Genomic DNA, 21,203 nt, shown 5'->3' with positions numbered 1-21,203 from the left:
AAGCAAAGCTGCTTGGGGACTCTATAGGTAAGGGAAATTAGCCATAGAATGATAATTCTCCCTAACAGAGGATACTAAGGAACTGTGTGTGCTTTTACCCACATAGCAGCGATGTTCCTATACAGCAGAGGCAGGAATAGTGTTGCAGCTTGTGTGGGAGCATATGTGTTGGTTACAGTGGTGCTGGGGAGAAACATAGGTGTCTTGTTAATGGGGAGGCATGCCACATGGGTAATGCAGCAGAAGGGAGGTACGTGCAGTAAGTCAGCAGAGGTACACATGGAGAAGGCAATAGCTATACGGAAAGCACAGCTAGTTAGGGGTGAGCTTGGTGTTGAGACTGAAGTGAGGGCACAAACAAGTGTATTTATAACTGAGGCATTGGATGCAGAGGTGCAAGTGGACTGGGGGTTTGCTGCATGGGTGTAGCAGTACAATGGGGGCAGGAAAGCATTTGAGGAGGTTTGGCTTTATAGTCGTTAACAATGCAGGGAATACATAAAAGTGGCTCAGGTCAATAAGACATGCTCTTTTTACCGCTGTAATTAGTGCATGGATCTAGCGGTGAATCAGGAAGACGCCATATGGTGTCTACAGGGCGCATGAGTGGGAGAAGTAAGGACATCACTGTTAGGCACAGCGGGCACATCAACACATGGACAGGCAAAGACAGGGATAAAGGCCCTTGGGAGTGGGCCTTTGTGAGGGAGCGGTTATTGCCTGCTGGCTCCCTATGAGATGCTCATCTAGTTGCAGCACCGGCCTATCCGCAGCAAGCAGGCAAGGGACTGTGGCTGGGAGAAGCCCAGCAGATCAGTTACAGAAGTGGGTGTCATTTTTAAAAGGAGCGGATGCTCCTGCTCGTCAACAGGCGAGGCAGAAATGCTGACCTTGTGTAGGGTATCAGGACTGTGCACGCTGGAGATATGAGGGATCAAGCACACTGATGATGTTACATGTGCTGGAGTGAGGATGGTCTTCTGGCTGACACGGGCAGGGGTGCAGGACATTAGGAGTGGGCCTTGTGAGGGGGCTGGTGTCACCTGCCAACTCCCTATGACAGGCTCATCTAGTTGCAGCCCCACCCTATCCACAGCAAGTGGAGGTGGGACTGTGGCTGGGAAAAACCCAGCAGATCAGTTGCAGAAGTAGGTGCCATTTTTAAAAGGAGCCAATCCTCCTGCTCGTATACAGGCGAGGCAGCAATACTCAACTAGTGTAGGGCATCAGGACCGTGAACGCCTGAGGTGTGAGGGATTAGGCACACTGCTGATGTTACGTGTGCTGGAGCGAGAATGGTGTTCTTTAATGTATTTAGATCCTGATAGTGTATTATAACCTTCATTTAAGAAATATATATTTTTGAGTTTAAGTTAAAATTCTTTGTCTAATGCATCACTTTGGTAGTTTCTATGTCATCTCTCTTGCTTTGGGTTTTAAAGTATTGAGATATCCATTGGCATATTTTAACTATTATGTTTACAAATAGAAATGTGAAATGTAATTTAACGATTGAATTTTGGTTTATGGAATACTAGTCAATGTGTAGGTTTGCTGGCAACCTTTGAATTTGTCTAATGGAAGTGTTGGTGCATTCAAATCAACCACGTCTTTGTTTGACATCTGCAGTAAATTGTCTTGAAGTTGTTGTGGCACCAGTATGGTATATTAAGCTTTCTGTGGTGAATGTTTTTTCTGCCAAGATAGACCTGTGCATGTGTACAGTTATTGATTTGCATTTTGCACAAGTTGTTGAAATGATATATTGGAAATGTGGTATTAATTGTGAGAAACCTGAAGGTGTCTCAGCCACTTGTTCCCAGGGATCTGTCATCCAGGTAGCCAGGACACGACCATCCCTATTGGATCCAGTTCCTGGTGTGTGGTGAGACAGGTGTCAATGGCACATGGGGCTCCCTTGCACTGATAGCTAAAGCGGGAGGAAATGCTTGCCACCATGGTGCCATCCTTAACTCCGGAGACAAGAAACTCAGACAGTTCAGCACAAGCAGTAAGTCGAAGAAGACAGTTAGTAAAACCTAACTATGCTGGGCCGAAGGTTGCAGGCAACAATCTTGATGAACAAAGAACTTGTGTAACTGAAGTTTATAGAAATCGTAGTATACGGTTCAGAAAAGCAGAGTGGCCAGGCGTTCCGGGGAGCTTATTGGAAAGACTCTGATTGAAGCCTTTTGCGGTTTTATTGTTTTGTTCAAATAACGAGTGCCAAGAGGCCATAGCAGAGGCCGGTGGGAAGTGTCAAAGTGGCCCTACAAAGGTCGAGTACAACCCTTAAAAAATGATCAAACTGTGAATGGGTGAAGCCTGACTGGGGACTAAGACAAAGCTTGACTGGGGGCTGGAACACCAAGGAAAGTGAATTCTGCATAGTGATAAAAAGCACCTATGAATATTGTGGAGACAAATGTGAACCCAGCTGAGGGATGCCCAGAATGAATAGTTGTTAACTAGCAAATGTGAACCGGACAGAGGGATGCATGCAAATTGAGGGTAAATAGGGATAAACCCTTGAACAATGTCAAGATAAGTGTGAACCCGGCTGAGGGATGTCCACTGTGGATAGTTGGACATTGAGATCGTTTGAATGCTACGATTTTGAGTGAAAGGCCATAGTGAACCAGACTTAGGGAGGCTAACTTTAACTTTACAAGAAGGATCAGAGCCCCGGTGAGGGGGATTCAATGGGCGATCGCCCAACATGAAGGATTATCAAAGGAATTTTTGTTTATTGTTTATCGCTCAGCAGGCCTTCTAAGGCAAGAGACTTTGCAAGAAAAAGACTTGGCCTGAGAAGGTCCTGACATTATTGAAAGGAAACTGTAACATCATGCTGGCAAGGCCCCAGAGTGTGGTGTGCTCCAAGGTCCTGCCTGGTCCCATGCTAAACACGTGGGAAGGGAGACCCCAGCCCTACCATCCTGACTTCTCATTTGATGAACACTTCTTTCTTTTCTTCTAAACATTATCCCACACTACTTTGTAATTTAGTTGTACGAATTGGCAATTGTTTTTTTTTTACTATAGGCCCTTTTTATTTGACAAAACACCATTAGGACTGCCTTATTATTATTTGATGGTTGTAGCTTGCTCCCATCTTAGATTTAGGTTTAGATAAGGTGTTTTTCCCACCCATTATACAGTTTAATAAACACCCCTGAACTGTGATCATTTGTGTCTGTCTTTACTGTTGCCACCATGAGTTCCTTACATAATAGATACAGAAATTGTGATTTACAAACATGTTCTTGTCTAACATGGTTACAGAAACTGCATGTATGTTTCCAATTGTGTTTGAAATTTGTAGGGTTTCACTTACAGCTATGTGTTCTCTCTCTATTTAATCTCGTAAGTATGTGAGGAATTCTTGGGGATCCTCCTATGTATTTATGGTGAATTTAACAATTCTTGCACAGTGGTCCACTAGGTATCTTACACCTGATACAGTGTAGCTAGTTTGAAGATTGTTAATGCATTTCTGTACAGGATGATGAGTTGTAAACCTAGCTGTTCTGAGCCATGCAAGTAAATATTGTCCACTAGTGACAATTGGAATAATACATAGATTTCTATTTGTGTGTGCAATACACTCCATAACTCTGAAATTTAAACAGACCAGCAAATGTGGAAATTGGTGGATTTGAATTTTGTGTAGTTGTTTTTTTAATGGGTATTGTGGGGAGGTCTGATGAAATTTTATTTCTACTAGTTGTCTTTTCGAAGTTTATTTCAGGTACTAGATACATATCAAAGTGTGGAGTATGCAATGCACATAGTCTTTTATATTTAAGGATGCAAGGGAGGTCTGCTTTGACTTTGTTTGCATCAAGGTTTAGCAGAAATAGACCCGTGATTGTCCAAACATGTGAGCGTGCAATGTAACTCAAATACTCTATCAAGACTGTGCTGTCCGTGTCGGTTATAGGTCAAAGGTTCGAATGAAAAGGATCAAATGACAAAAGGGTCGAATCAAAAGGACCGAAAACAAAAGGGTCAATTTATTTATTTATTTTTTGGGGGGAACCCCCCACCCCCCTTTTATGTGGTAAAAACCACTTTTTTTTCCTATACGGAAACTCAAAAAAATATATATATATTTAAAAAAAATCGACCCTTTTGTTTTAGGTCCTATTTACTCCACCCTATGGCATTCAATCCTTTTGGATTCGAACCTTTGACCAGACACCGTCCGTGTCTACAAGTGAATGGTTGAAGGTTAGACCTTGTGAATTGTGAATTGTTATAGTGTATGCAAGAAACAGACAGGACTGTTCTCTGCATACATTGATATTTTAATAACAAGGATATCTTTTAGTTTGTTCAAGTTTGCCAAACATGATGAGGATAAATTGGATAACATTTTCATTTGGATAAGTCAGTATGCCAACCGCTGTTCCCATAACTATATTAATACAACCTTGATCTACGTCAAGGTTGCACATTAGTATTACTATGCAATTTATGAAAATAGTTAATACTTTTTCCAATTGAGCTGTGTTTGATACAGATGGTTCTAGTATATTTAGGCATGCATGGCATGTTGACGAATATGGATTGTCAAGCTATGGACTTCTAATGTGCCTGTGCATCTTATGGGGACTGCAGTTTGGCTTTCATTTTTTTGGCATTGTTTCACTAGGGCACAGTTTGCAAGTGTTGACATTAAACACATACCTTGTTGATGTTGCTGTGTTAATTGACCCATTGTGTCAGGGTCTAATGTGTTTTGTCCATACAGTTCAGTTCACTTTCCAATTTCTAAGGATGTTTTTGCATGTTTAATAAGCACACCAATTCTTATGCTTTTTAGAAAGTGAGCATACATTCAGTCTGCTGACTGACACATATTTTGTACACGTTTTCTGTAGCAAGAGTGACACCAGAGAATAATTTTCCCAAGGCTGCCAAGAGTGGTGCAGCATTCTTATCTTGTTAAAATGGGTTGGCTGGTGACTGGTATTAACTGCAGGATATCATCAAACACAATGACCTGTTTTCCTCCAAACAGGTCATAAGGACTTCTTGAATTCTTAGGTGAATTTAGGTAATAATTAACTCAGACATAAAGCATGCATCATCTATTAGAATAACGTTTGTTTGTCATGGGATTCTGCGTACTAGAAATGCAGCTTCTGCTGTGAGGGGTCAGAAATGTGAGGCAGAACACGTTGTGAAGTGTTCTCAACAAATGCCATTTTATTATACATTTATAGTATAAAGTTGGATGAATGCCTCACCATCCTTACCCTGAAGTAGAATTAAATGAAACTAAAGGAAACACTGTAAAAAGGATATCTGTCCTTCACACTTATACACATAACACATAAACAAGGAAATGCATGACAGTTCAAAACAATAATGATTGACTTCAAAATGTAACCTCAGTCTCTCTTCATAACCTGGGCGAACTCCCCATCCCCAGGTTGAAACGTGATTCTGCTTCACAGTTCAGGAAAAGAACAGAAGGAAATCCTGATCTGTAACAAAAGCTCCAATACAGTTCCCTGCAACTTCAACTGGTCAACAGAAAGTTCCAACACAGAAGATATACAGCTGCTCCTTCTTCTTTCTTAAACAGGTACTCCCCTGCCCAAATAGCTTTTGACAACAAGTGTTTTTCTGGTCAAAGTCAACTGACAAGAGGTTTACAACAGCTTCACAGCATTGAACACATTGCAGTTTCAAAACCTTCAAAAACTTTTCAGGCAAAACAAGATTCACATTGATGCTCTTTAATACTCGGATAACTCCTTCTGTATATCTCTTCCCAGATGTGCAGCCTTGTTGCCACTCTTTTTTCCCCCTACACAAGTAAGTAAAGACTGATAGGTTTAGGGTATCTTCCTGCCTCTCCCCTGGTTTTGGCAATGTGTGTGTATCCCAGCTTGTACCAGATCTTATATACAATATGGGCAACACGTTACAGAGTTTATAGACCTTGCATAAGCCCCCTTCTGCTGTTGGCAATATTGGTTAAATGGTGCCTGTCTTGGTTTCAGTTTGTCTTGGCTTGGTCAATGCTTATTGACATTAACTCTTAACAAAGTCACCCCCCATGGTTGGTTGGGTTTTCTTCAGACTTCCCCCTCATGTGATCCTCCTGTAGAACGCAACCCCCAGGGTCAGGATCTGAAAGCTTCTGCCTTTCCCTGCCATATGAGAAGGGTTCCATGTCATGCTTTCTGAGGGCATCATTACTGATTCATCACAGCTGACAATGTGTGATATTCACATATGTTTTGGTGCGGCGAGACCTGTGGAGGCTGTTACAACAGTTGAGAGGTTACTGCCTGTTGTTTCCTCTAAAATATACAAACTGTTTTAGTAAGACATAGTTTGACAGAACCAGCTTCATCAATAATAGACAAGGGCTCAGTGTGTAATTATTACAATTAGTACCCGGCAAGGGCGCAATCAGAATGAAAGAACCATTCTGATTGGCCCTTCGCTGAGGCATTACCTGGCAGGGAATACCTCAGCTGAGACTCCACAGCCATTGTTCCCGGCGGGGGGGGCGTGGCAGACCCTCAGCCAATGAGGAGGCTCAAAACAGGGCCATCCCCGCTCTGAGCCTCCCCACGGCTGGAGGCTGCCATCGTCCCCCTCTGGGGACCAAGGTACGTTTCTTTTTTCTTTTTTCTTTACCCCCCGCCCTCCCAGCCCCACTTATCTTCTTTTTTTTCCAGAGCGGACACGCTGGGAACGCTTCTGTGAATCAATGTCCATAAATGTCAAATCCAGCATTGGCCACAAGACAGTGATGGTGAAACCAGAATGTATCAGGACAGACTCCTGCATAAGTAGGCTACAGAATGGACCTGATAGGTGAAGGTGAAGGCAGGTAGCATTCCATAAATGTCCACCTTTTTGCTGCATCAGGTGAAATTACTTTTCCAGAGGATTTTGGCGAGATGGTGCCTGCCGACGAAGCCTTAAACTAGGTTCCCTGGTAAGGCAAACAAAAAATGTTGTTTCTAAACAAGCTTTACAATGCTGTAAACCATGTTTACCCCAGGAAGGGACATAACATTCTTTGCTGTATCAGGCAACATTACTTTTCCAGAGGATTTTTGCGAGATGGTGCCTGCTGACGAAGCAGTAAACGATGTTTACTGGGAAGAGAAACCAAAAAAGTTGTTTCTCAACAGGAACCAACATGAGGAACATAACTGGGACCTCGAAAAACCACATTTCAAGGCCCTAGGATGCACAGTTTCCGAGATTTTTGCACTGCAATGGACCACAACGAACTGCACAATGTCAGGCTGAGGAGGAACAGAGACCTACATGATCTTTCATTTTCAACAAATGATGAGAGTGTTATCATATCTGTCTACAGAACACATTCAGCAAATGGGTACTTCTGTTATTAAATAATAAATAATACATCATATTCAGTTTGCTTGCATTAAAATCTAGTGTTTTCTACTTCGGACATTGCTATTTCTGCTTCATTTTAAATAAGTGGTTTTCCGATTGGTTCTTGGCTACCTGGAAGAGATAGTAGAATCCCTTTGGGATTTTCTCTTTCTATCCCTTCTTCTTGATGATGTTCATCATCTAAAATGCATTTGTATTGTTTACATTTGTATGTGTTATGCTGCTTTCACTTGCTTCAAATGCAGCTTCAAATGTATAACGGTCACTTAATAATACTTTCTTTTTTTCTTTTAGTAGTTGTAGCAGGGCCACATAATACTATTATTTGTGGTCAACAGTTTTAAAGGATAATTGTGCATGGTTAATTAGACTGTGTTTTGAAAGTCTTACTAGACTTCCTTCACAATTTAAATCTCAATATTTACCAGTTGCTTTGTTTTCCGCTTATTTTTGTATGTGTAGTTTTATGGCAGTGTGTTTCGGTAGTTTCCTGGTGCAAACGTCTGAAAAGTATGTTTTTCTCTACATTTTAGACTTTGCCGGACCTTTTGGGTAAAAAAGATCTTGGTGATTTACGCAAGTCAGACCTCTTTGCATTCCCATGTGTGTCTTCTTTTCAGAAATGCATGGGGATCCATGTTTTCCTTGGTGGCTGAGACACCCCAGGCCCGAATCTGTGAGTTGTCCACAAAGCCAAATCCAGTCTCCCCCAGGGTGTTTGATGTACCAGTGATTTAGCCTTTTCCCTTTGTGTCCAGGTAGTTGTACCCACACATGTGAGGTACTGTTTGTCAGGGCACGTGTGGAAACGTGGGAAGGTAGGATATGTGTTGTTGCCAGCGTGTTACAGTGGTTTCCTGGTGGCAAATGTCTAAAAATTGAGGTTTTTCTCCTACATTTTAAACTTTGCCGGGCCTCGGGGTAATTCATTCCAGTGCGATTCACGCAAGCAGACTTCTGTGGATTCCGACGGATGTCTTCTTTTCAAAAATGCATGGGGTTCCCTGTTTTCCTTGGTGGCTGTGACCAGGCCAAAATCTGTAGGTTGTACACATCCAGTCTTCACCAGGGTGTTTGATGTACCAGTGGTTTAGCCTTTTCGTTTTGCTCCCAGGTAGGTGCACCCACAAATGTGAGGCACTGTTTTTGTTGGGACACCTGTGGGAGTGTGGGAAAGTAGGACATTTGTTGTTGCTGGTGTGTTTCCGTGAATTCCTGTTGGATTTCTGATGGCAAATGTCTTAAAAAAATGTTTTTTTTTCTACATCTTGGCCTTGTATGTAATACATTCTGGAGCAATTTTGGTCAAGTCAGACCTCTCTGTATTTCCACGGGTGTCTTCCTTTCAGAAATGCATGGGGTTCCCATTTTACTTGGTCGCTGTAACACTGCAGGCCCAAATCCATGGGTTGTCCAAAAAGCCAAATCCAGTCTTCGCCAGGGGAGGCGTTTCATTTACAAGTTTTCCCTTTCGCCCAGGTCAGTAAACACAACATTTTTATTGGGACACCTGTGTGGATGTGTAAAGGTAGGACATGTGTTATCTTTTCTTTGTTTTGATGACATTTTCATACATTTTCTACTGCACTTTGTTACACAACCCTTTCATTTACCAAATGTGGCCTACATTTAGTCGCTGCTTTACACACTGTCCGCTTATGTAACCTGCACAAGTCACCTATCATTAAAAAGGTCTTTCTTTGATCATTCTAAAAATGTATGCTTGCCATTCCTCACCACATTCGTTTTCCTTATTTTCAAAAGCTATTTACATCTGTTTAGGCCATCAGTATAAAAATACCACGACTCAGTGTTTGGCTTGTGGTAATGCTTGTTTTGATCAAACATTACACAATATGTGTGATTTCTTAACTAGAAGAACCAGGGAAATGTAGCAGTGCATTTCTTGTCTCATTATTCACAGAAGCCATTGCCTTACAAGTCCAAGCATATTGTGCATATACTTTTTATTGGTCAATTTTCCAATTTTGTCCCAAACTATGGGAATTTCAGGTACATAGTTGTTGCCTGACCTGCACAATTGACCCTTTCCTAAACTTGGAATTGTGTCTACCTTTCCGAAATGTATGCCCTTCTGTGCTCCCATTGAGCTACCTACCCTTCGGCATGTCCTTTAAAAAAAAAAAAGAAAAATCGCCTACTTCTCGAAAAACTGATGGTAACCTTATGAAAAATATGTTTTCTTGTTTCCACTGAACCTGTTCTTGAAAGTCTGGAAAATGGTGAATTCCAAAATGCAAACCATTGGTTCCTAGCTCTTAAAAGAAAAAAACACAGACTTCTTTGTACATCATTGTATTTGCATTTTCTTAAATAACACACCATGTGGTCACTTTTCTGTTATTTTCTCACAGCCCCTACAGCAATCTAGGAATCCTTGCTGGGTTTATGGCCGCCTACACGTGGGAAGAAAGGGGTGAACATTTGGCTGGGGTGTCATTTGTATCAAAAAGTGACAAGGGATAGAAGACTGACATACCGAAATGTCCAAAAAAGGGCTCAGTACTAGGAGGGAAAATCCTGAGCAGTTAAGGGGTTAATAGGTGGGATTGGAGAAGGCGGTTTCATAAGCTTCACAAGGCAGACCAAAGTCGAAAGGTTGGCATATAGGGCTTCGGGAAAGGTTTTCCCTATTCTTCCCTATTCTTCTTAAGAAGATGAGTAGATGTATGACAATAGGTCATGAGGGTATTAGATATGCAAGGGTTATCTTCAAAGGAAAATGGGGATACAATGTCTCACCCGATGAAGCCATGACACCTCCCCTGAGGTTTTCTCCCCCCATGTGATCCTCCCTCATATAGCCACCCTGCGGTCAGGATCATGTAGCAGCTGCTGCCCCCTGCCCACATGGGAGGAGGTCACCACCAGGAAATCAGTGATGACTCCATTGGACTCATCACAACATACATTCTTACGATTCATGCTGATAGCCTAGAGAGCTGAAAATAGTAACAAGAATAAATGAGAAGCATGAAATATAAAATTCTACTCCATCGGTTGATGAGATGCAAAAGGGGTCTAATAGGTGATAAAGGCAAAGGCCATTAATGATGGTGAAGGTAAGGGCTCTAATGTTGTTACAGACCCTGTCATGAATTGTATTGTAAGCGTAACAACAGTCTCACTTGCATTTCTATCCCTTAAAAATGGATAGAAATGCTTCTTGTTGTTTGTTTTCATTTCACAGTGATGGACCCTTTAAAGGCCTGTTACTGTAAAATGTGCTTTCAGTACCCCAGTGGATGCAGAGATACTGACATGCACCTTAAACTAATGTATACAAGAGGACAGCTAGCATATCTTGCCTTCCTCTGGTGCTCAGTGCCACTGAAATGTAAAGATCAATTTTGAGAATTAGATTACCTGCCTACTTCACAAACAAGCGCAGACAAAAAGTGACATTCTCTGTGTTTTTTGTATTTCCAATTGTTTTTGATAATCTTCCCCTTGTCCTATGAAATGTTCATTTGTATTTGTATTCCGTAGACGTGGGTGTAAGTGATTTTTCTTTTTTATATTTTACAATGATAGGAAATGTAATGGACTGGCACGTTGACGTGTGTTTCTGTTGGATTGATGTGGTCTTGAGGAAAATATATGCCAGGATCTGGGCAACAAAACGTTTGCACTGGTGCATCGGCCTTCTGATAGGTGCTGATCACATTTCAAAATAAGGTGATCTGTACATTTTCCTAGGCTAAATATATATGTCGGAAAAATTATAGTAATTTACTCATTTGTTTTTTAAATAACTGGTTGCTCTTTAGGAAATGCAGTCTGTGGCTAGTTTCTAATGAAATAATAAATCAGGTGTATTAGTTAAAAGCGGTCCATTTTGGCTCCACATCTGTATGGAGTGATTGTTTCTCTTTCATAGTGTAAGCTAAAGTGGATCTTGAGAAACAGAACTGGATGTCTTCCGTGAAGTAAACACTTACGTAGAAAGAGGCATTCTTCAAATAATAGTTTCCAAACAATGATTTGCCTTTCGCTTTTACATATAATTGACTTATCTTGCATACGGTAAGCTAAGGAGTAGTTAATAGTTTCTATTTAACGTTGTTTTGTAAGGTGCCAACTGTAACACAGCCTTTGTAGCACCCCAAGTAGAAAAGGGTAGGGGTGGTAACTGAATCGAGAGAAAGGGTGGAAGGATAAAAGCATAGGAACATTCAAGAACGGTTCAGTGCCAAGAGTGGAAAGAAGGAAGGAGCGCAGTGTAAGGAATATGTCACAAGAGAGGTGCTAGATGCAGCTAGTGTTGTCAAAACAGGGAGTAAACATGGCATTGCATGAGAAGTGCTAGATTACAGTACGCATGTGCAGAGACAAGCTAGAGGCTCCCTAGTTGATGGGCAGTGTAAGTGCAAAAGGAGAACAGCTGGACAGTTGGATTCATTGAAGACCCCCTGGATTAGGAACCTTGTGCAAATGGAGAACATGAAAATGCAATTGTACATCCCTTTACCGAACAGATGGAGACTGTTCAGAGTTGCAGGCAAATTCCCACTGTGTTTTAGAATCTTGCCATCAAACCTCTTTTTCAAGGTGTGACATAGAAAGAATAAGCTGATCTCAGGATTTTCATAAGGCAATGTTTGGTGGTGACCTGATTGAAACACGCTGGACTTACTTCTCCCTTTACACTGCGAATAATGCCTTCCATTTTGAATGCAATCCATTTGTCAATGGAAACCCAATGAGGAAAGACAACAAACAGGTGGGGTGATATGATCTCTAGCTATCAGACCCAAAATCAGCCCAGCTGACTCATTTTGAATTAGTTGGAACTGCCGTAAATTGAACTATATTACAAATGCATTCTTTTGCAAAGTGTTTATCTTTAAATAACACTTAATTATATTGCTCCTGTGAAAAAATCTTGGATTTATTTTACACAATTTCCACAAAATATATATGAGCTCCTTTCACCTTTGGTTGATATTTTGAAATGAGGAGAAACAAATTACATGCCGTATGTTTGTTTGAAAAAAAAAAACATGGGTAAGTAGGGCTTAGTAAATTGTTAAATGAGGCGAGCTATTAGCATATCGGTTAATTAATTTTTGAAACATGATTTTCCTTACTATGGAATAATAGATTGCAAGTGGATATAATACTTTATAGTGCAAGAACGTTACTTTTGGTGTGGCATTTGACAACATTTAAAAGGAAACAGTATATTTGTAGTTTTTATTTGTTTCTCGATAAAACAAGGCGTTGTATGAGACAGGTTTTACATTTTAGTTCAGATGGTTTGCCAGCATTAATTTATAAGGAGATCATTAAAGAAAGAGGCAATTCAAATACAACACTAAGGGGGTAATTCATAGAATTCAGCGGACAAATGGCGCACGCGGCTGGCACACAGTGTGCGCGTGCGACATTCTGCGCCAGCCGCGTGCACCAAAATCCATTTCCGCGCACAGCGTATTCATGGATTTTAACATCCATTACCAGCCGTGGCACAGAGTCGCGCAGCGACCCTGCAGCAGCGCCAGTTACGCCCCCAATCCCTCCCCGTGCGCCATGTACAGCGCACAAATCCCGTACATGGCGCACAGGCCAGTGGACCAGCATACAGGCCTCCAGCCACAAAAACGCCTGTAAAACTCCCCGCGCACCCCTCCGAATACACGTACCCCACTTTGCGGGGAGAATCACACGCGATTGGCCCTGTGTGAGAGGGCTACGTGTATTACTGGGGTTCGCGGGGAGTTCCACACGCGATTGGCCCTGTGCGAGCGGGGTACGTGTATTACTGGGATTCGCGGGGAGTTTCACACACGATTGGCCCTGTGCGAGCGGGGTACGTGTATTTCGGGGATTCGCGGGCAGTTTCACACGCGATTTCGCTGTTAGAGCGGGGGAACGTGTATCCAGTGGGGTGCGCGGGTAGTCCCACATGTGAATTCCCAGTGTGGGTCCTCCCAGGTGAGCCCTCTACCCCCTCCACGGCCCCTGCAGGCAGCCCACACCACAGGGGACTACCCAGCACCCCTGGTCATGTCCCGCACGCAGCCCATCCACCATGGGCATGCCCCCCAGCCAGCCCACATGTCACCTTGCAATAGTGATCACCAACTCATGTCCCCCAGCACCCCCACCCACCCAGCAGTGAGTCTCAGGCCCTGACTCATGTTCCCCAGCACCCCCACCCACCCAGCATTGACGGGCACCTGCCAGCAGGCCCCGACTCATGTCCCCCAGCACCCCAACCCCCAGCAGTGAGCCTCAGGCCCTGACTCATGTCCCCCAGCACCCCCACCCACCCAGCAGTAAGGGGCACCTGCCAGCAGGCCCCGATTCATGTCCCCAGCACCCTACTCCCCAGCAGTGAGGGGCACCTGCCAGCAGGCCCCGACTCATGTGCCCCAGCACCCCCACCCCCCAGCAGTGAGGGGCACCTGCCAGCAGGCCCCGACTCATGTCCCCCAGCACCCCCACCCCCCAGCAGTGAGCCTCAGGCCCTGACTCATGTCCCCCAGCGCCCCCACCCCCCAGCAGTGAGCCTCAGGCCCTGACTCATGTCCCCCAGCACCCCCACCCACCCAGCAGTGAGGGGCACCTGCCAGCAGGCCCTGACTCATGTCCCCCAGCACCCCTACCCCCCAGCAGTGAGGGGCACCTGCCAGCAGGCCCCAAATCATGTGCCCCAGCACCCCCATGCCCCAGCAGTGAGATTTACCTTCCAGCAGGCCCCAACTCATGTCCCCCAGCACCACCACCCCCAGCAGTGAGCCTCAGGCCCTGACTCATGTCCCCCAGCACCCCTACCCCCCAGCAGTGAGCCTCAGGCCCTGACTCATGTCCCCCAGCACCCACACCCACCCAGCATTGAGCCTCAGGCCCTGACTCATGTCCCCCAGCACCCCCACCCCCCAACAGTGAGGGGTAGCTATCAGCAGGCCCTGACTCATGTCCCCCAGCACCCCCACCCACCCAGCATTGACGGGCACCTGCCAGCAGGCCCGACTCATGTCCCCCAGCACCCCCACCCACCCAGCAGTGAGGGGCACCTGCCAGCAGGCCCCGACTCATGTCCCCCAGCACCCCCAACCCCCGGCAGTGAGCCTCAGGCCCTGACTCAAGTCCCCCAGCACGCCCACCCACCCAGCAGTGAGTCTCAGGCCCTGACTCATGTCCCCCAGCAGCCCCACCCCCGAGCAGTGAGGGGCACCCGCCAGCAGGCCCCGACTCATGTCCCCCAGCACCCCCACCCACCCAGCAGTGAGCCTCAGGCCCTGACTCATGTCCCCCAGCACCCCACCCACCCAGCATTGAGCCTCAGGCCCTGACTCATGTCCGCCAGCACCCCCACCCACCCAGCTTTGACGGGCACCTGCCAGCAGGCCCCGAATCATGCCCCCCCCTACATGACATAAAGATGCACAATCAAGGCCCACATCTCCACCAAAATACCACAACACGCCACCCCAGTCTTGAGACGCAATGATTTCCCAATCCACCCCACAGTGCCATGCCTATCTCAAGACACAAACCAAAAGTCAACTATGTACATCAACACATGTCCGTCACACACACACTCTGGTTGGCATTGATTGTGTAAACCCACATTTTCACATGCATGAACTCAAGCGAATTACACACATGGAAGTAAAATATCAAAATGTATTCTGGACAAAAATAAAGCAATGAAATGAAAGCATAAAAAAATTGCAAACATGAAATGAAAAACATGTCCAAAAGATGAGTACATGAAAAGTATAACCAATCCAAAGAAATCCAAAAGAGAAATAGTCCAAACTCTCCCTCCACCAAAGCAAATCCAGAGGAAACGTAAAAAGTAAAATCCATTAATCCATGGTGAAATCCAAAGAAAAAGTTCCAATAAATCCATTGTCCAACTATGTACAATCAATTGTCAAGGGTCCATGAGCCCAACGAAAGAACAGAAACCTATGAAAAAAACTACCTAATAAAAAAACTATACACAAATGTGTGGGGCAAAGTCCAAACACCCCAAAATAAAGGAAAACGAAAATAAAACCTAACACTAAAAACTATATACAAAGGCGGCGGGCTAGTCCGACGGCTCACTTTCCGATTTCCCGGGCCAGGGCATCATCGAACTCCTGCTCAATGTCCTGGAAGCGGTCCTCTTCCATGGCCTAGAGGGTTCACAGGGACGATGCCATGTTGGACTCCAACTCCCTGCAAATAGCCTCAAGGCACTCGGCCCGCCTCAGTGCCCTCTGCATGGAAATCTCCGCCCTGACTATTGTGAGCCATGCCTCTTCTGCCCGCCGCCGCTCCACATCTATACGCTGGCCCAACCACTGCCACAGGGAAGACACACCCATTCCAGGGTCCTCCTGCCCTCTGGCTGATGCCTGCCCCTCTGATGTCGATGGCTTCGAGCCATCATTGCTCCCACCTAGAGGCTGCTGCTGCTGCTGTCCATGTCCCCTGTCTGATGATGCCTGCACATCCTCCATCAGCTGGTCTCCAGTTGTTGTGGTGTCCACCTCTGCTGGACCTCCGACTCATGACTGTGGCAGGGATGGGATCTCCACTAAGCTGGCTGTGTTGGTCAGGCCAGGTCCACAGGGGGCCCTGGTGGAATCTGGGCCGGAAGACGGCAGGGAGAACGACTGGTGCATAGTCTCCACAGAGGAGGAGAGGTCTTCCAGAATGCACGAAACATGTAGGAACCCACTGACCAAGGCCCCTCCCAACAGTGCCACGTCGTGACGCTGCTCTTCAAGATGGCGTGCGTGCTCCACCCCGGGAGCACGCACGTCATCACGAATGTCACGCATGCGCAACGTGACACCAATCAGGATGGAGCCCATATGTTCATGGGACCCCTTGTCCGCAGGTAGTGGAGAGGCAGATGACGTGGCACTCCCCCCTACCTGCAGATGGGCCTGGGATGGGGCATCCCTGCTGGTGCATGGTGGTGCAGTCACAGGGTCAAGGACAGTGACAAGCACAGGTCCCTCCGAGGTGATCTGTGCTGCCTCTTGACACTGGACTGTACCACTTGCACCAGTGGTACTAACCCCACCAGGCCCCAATTGCGGCTCAGTAGCGGGCTCCTCCTCCTCTGTGGAGACCACCAACCTGGATGTCTCCACACCGTCTTCCGCCTTTACAAGCCCCTGTGGGGGCTCACCCGGTCCTTCCACTACAGCTGTAGTGGCAGACGGGGCACCAGTCTCCTCGCTCCCGGATGTTGGCAATTCCTGGGAGGGTGGCTGGGCCATGCGTCGCCGCCCGGTGGAGGCATCCCCGCCGCTTGGCTCCACAGCGTCGTCTCTGCCCTCTTCTTCACTTGACGCTGCGTAGAGGGAGACATAGAACACAAGCATCAGGGTACAGTACAATATTCCCCTAGACAGGAAGCAATAACACATGAGTGGCACTGTCAAATGTCACTTCCATCCTGTCCCTCCACAACACATGGGTGAATGCACGCAACACACATGCAGAAACAGTCCTGGCGCCTACAATCAACATCAGCATCCATGTACAAGGGCCTCTTTTAACCAAAATGTTGCCTTCAAACTCACATGCGTCATGGCTCACTCTGGGCCCATGCACACACATCACCGGAGGGTCATGCATCATGGCTTGTACACCACAGACACAGTGGATAGACACAGTGGATAGACACAGTGGATACAACAGTGACCGCACTGCATGAGTGAATCTACACATCATCACAGACATGTGTCTTGCATCCATGGCGTTTCAAAGTCACACACACACACTTCTCAGACACACACACATGTGCACCATACATGTACATGAGAGCAGCACCCATCCCTCACCCCCCTCCATGTCCAAGAACAGAGACTGGCATGCATTCATGTGTGCATTCCGCATACAGCTCCCCATGTTACATTGGAACACATGCACCATCCATGTGGTTCACACATTACTGGTCTCACATGCATGATGTCCCTGCACACACACATCCATACATGGCCTATGTCACACATACAGGCAAGTATCAGACTACTAGCACACTGCAACATGCCCTGTCTCACACAGCAATTCTTGGCCACTTACCGCTCAACTCCAGACGGGTCTGCCTCCGAAGGATCTGGGCATGTAGCACTGGGCCTACGGATTCCAGGACCCTCATTTGGATGTTGCTCATGCTGACCCGGCACCCCTCTGCATCCTCTGCCTTCGCGAGGCGCCGGGCCTTGAAGAGGGTCCTGGAACTGAAGTCCTTCCAGCACTTACGGACGTGCTTGATGTCGCGGGTTGCCACCCCCTCCGCGATGATGGCAACCACTGCGTCCTCCCAGATCATCTCCCGTCCTTCCTTGTTGGCGCGTGATGTTCCAAAGAGGGCATCATAATGCCCCAGGACATGCTCCACCAGGACACCAACTTCCTTCTCACTGAAGCTGGTGGTCCTCTGCCTCTCTGGCTGGGGATCGTCAGTGGTCTCAGATGGTGTTTGCCCCGACATGGCGACCCCCGAGGCAGGCGTGGGTGGGCAACTGGGTCCTGGGGCTGGGCTGTGAAGCGATGGTATCGCAGTCGGGAGTCTTCTGTTCCAGCAGGGGTGGACACAACAGCTGGACCCCTGAAGATGGCTGACGTGCAGGCACCAAATAGCAGGGCACATGGGCAGCAGGCAGGCAGCAGCAGATGGCTGGTGGGAGTGTGCTCGGGGCTCTTGGGGCAGGAAAATGGCCTTTTGGGCAGGAGCGTGGTCTTCCATGTGTTTTCGCATGGCCAGCTTGATACAGAGTGATTTGGCACATGAAAAAAGTGCACGTCAGCGTGAAATCTGATGAAGGGCCCTTAGCGCGAAAGCGCGTAAGTGACGTTACGTGCGCAGGCATTCCCCACAACATGGGTGCATTGTGAATCAGCACGTGAGAAAACTGCACATCACCGTGCTATTGGAGGAAAGGGCCTTAGCGCGTAAGCGCGTAAGTGACGTTGCACGTGTGGGCTGGCTTAAAAGGTACGAGTATCACGCTATTTTCTTGTATGTGCTTTTTGTGGCGAGCGAGCAGGTGATTCTTGTACTTCTTGTCGGTTCACACGCCATTACTTCACAATGTTTCCAGTTCGCACTCCCTGTTTCCTCAGACTGAGTTCTTTTCTTCTTTTGGCGGGGGTGTTGTCAACGCGCACACGTGCATCTTTTTCATGTTCTTTTTCAAGGCAGACGGTGAGTCGTGCATGTATTTTCCAACTGTGGTTGCCCTCGTGTGTCGCGTACCCCTTCAGAAGTCATTGTAGGCTGGGTATAACACGCGGTCACTTATTTTTGTTTTCTGGGTGCCACAGCGTAGTGCAGGTTCATTTTTCCACGCACGTGGTCTACCAGGGGTTGCATGCACGTGTACTTTTGTTTTTGGGGTGCCTGTGCGTTGCGTGACCCGTCATCTTCCCCCAGGGGTCACATACAGCCTTGCTAGAGCACTAGGGTAGGAATTCCATCTAGTACCCTACCCCTTTCACCCCAATTGCCCAGGACAATTGTTTACTGCAACTCCCATACGCACAACAACATCAGTGCCATGGTTGGGAGGCGACCAAGCAGTAAGTGAGGCAAAGGTGGCTGACCTCCAAAAGGTGGGCATGGTGGGCGCGGTAGGGGATGTGGCCAGGATTTGCAGGGTACCCCTAGAGCCCCGTGTGTGGAGGACCAATCGGGGCCACCTATGCCCCCCAATGGTTGTGGCAAACATAGCTGACACCATCCCAGCTCAGCCCTTGTTGTCTTCCAGGTCAGCAAGTCTAATCCACGTGTGGAGGTGAAAGTTGCTGTCACCAGGCCACGTGGATCTGGGGCAGCAATGTCATCTGCTGCCCCAAGTAGGCAGGGTGGGGAGGCTGCAGGGGCAGCTGAAGCTCAATCCACCCCAGCTCCGAGTCTCCCAGCCGGGACAGTGTTGGTCCAGGTCCATCACACCGACGTTGCCCTGCCGACATCACCCTGCAGCCAATGCCTGCACCAAGACCTAAGGTCATTGTGCCTTTACAGGCTTCTAGTACCCAGTCCACCTGCGCTTCTGCCCCTACTGACCAGAGCGGCGTAAGCCACTCAGGATCCGCACCACCTTACAAGAAGAAGAAGAAGGGTGCTCTTGCACTACAGGCTGAGACCCCAGACACGGCTACACACTCCAGCACGTCAAGGAAGCCTAGCTTCAATGACGCCGAACTTGATGCACTTGTGGCCTATGTGTCGGCACATAGCCATGAAATGTTGGTGACTGCAGGCTGTAAGACTATGACTGCTCAACGTAGGGCCCACTGGCAGACCATCGCTGTTGGGTGTCCTGACCCACGTTTAAGCTATCCTGCTACAACATTTGGTGCTGTGGGCTTAGAAAATTCAAGATGGCGGAAAACCCACATGTGCGCTGAAATCCAGGAAAGCTGCGCAGTTTGTGCGCACACTAAAATGGTTGCCTCACTTGCCACCCACCAGTGCGAGAATGAAAGGCCGGGTTGCCATGAGGGAAATGGGTTGCCAAAGGAAAAACAGTAGCGCCGGTTAGCTTCAAAGCGCTTTAAAACCACCATTGGACTACCCGCACAGTAGTCTGAAACCATTGGGAATGGCAATGCTGATTGCCAAATGCAACCTAGAAGTGTGGGGAATTCATTTCTTAAATCCCAAAAATGAGTGCAGTACCAGTACTCACCACTATCCAAAAGCCGGCGTTTTAAAACCACTCTGTGTGTTTTTCTGAAGGCAAGCAAAATGCCTATTTCAAACCTTGCAACATGTGCAAAATATTCACTGAACACCAGCAGACATTTGGCAGAATGGAGTTTTGTGTGCCTACAAAATCTGGGAAATGAAGAGCCCAAAAACAATGCTTATAACAAAAATGCTATGGAGTCAGCAGCTTAAGCCTAACTGCAACTGGATTTAAAACCACCAAAATCGAAAATGTTAAATTAAATGAGTGACCTATGTTTGGTGTCACATGCCTTTGTAACTGTTGAAATGTCATAGTTTTGCACTTAGAATCAGCATTCTAGCTGCATGTGTAAAATTACAAGTTATTTTAAAAGCAACAAAAAGTTAGCTGAAGGTCTGGCTTAAGGAACTGAATTCTGCCTGGCAACTACCCCCATCAGCAGTGAAACTTGAGTCACAACTGTGTTCCCAGGCCAACCTTCCTTTTGCTGCCCAAGCTAAGGATATGCCATCTATCTGATAATTGAATTATCTGTGCTCTGCAAGAGAGTGAACAAAGCCCTCTTCACTCAGGCAAAGGTTTTTATTACCGCAGTCGTAAATTGTAGCTTCCTCTTGGCAGGAGCTGGGAGGAGCACTGCCTGTGAGAGCAAGCTGGCTTGGCAGAACTGGAAAGAACCAGAAATTCAACCTTGTGCTGAGGGTAAACCACACCCCTTTGGAGCCAGAACATAACTTTAAAAAGATGAATAACTCATAGAGCGGACATGTGAAAATTTTATAAATGATACCATAATTCTTGTGATTTTTCTGCCCACAGTTTAAGACGTGGTAGGAACCGGTGGTATGTTCAGGGGGGTTTTAGCGGAAAAGTGGATATTACTCTAAATGTGTGCATGTTAAAAATCTGAAACTTCATCAGTTAATGTCCCTACCCCCTGCACACATGTATGTAAAGTTGGGTCCATGTCAGAAATTGCAAAATCAGTTAAAAAGTGAAATATGTGCCAGTTCTGAATGCAAGCTCCCAGGAAGAGCAGAGTTTGAACAGGGGATACCTCCTGTAATGCATGATGGGTGCATATGATTTTAAAACAATATGTACCTCTGCAAATATGTATTTGTTTCA

Source organism: Ambystoma mexicanum, chromosome 6q (genome assembly GCF_040938575.1).
Source record: "Ambystoma mexicanum isolate Mex_15411 chromosome 6q, UKY_AmexF1_1, whole genome shotgun sequence".
NCBI lineage: Eukaryota > Metazoa > Chordata > Amphibia > Caudata > Ambystomatidae > Ambystoma > Ambystoma mexicanum.
The sequence above is the reverse complement of the archived record's forward strand: the minus strand, read 5'-3'. Positions refer to the sequence as shown.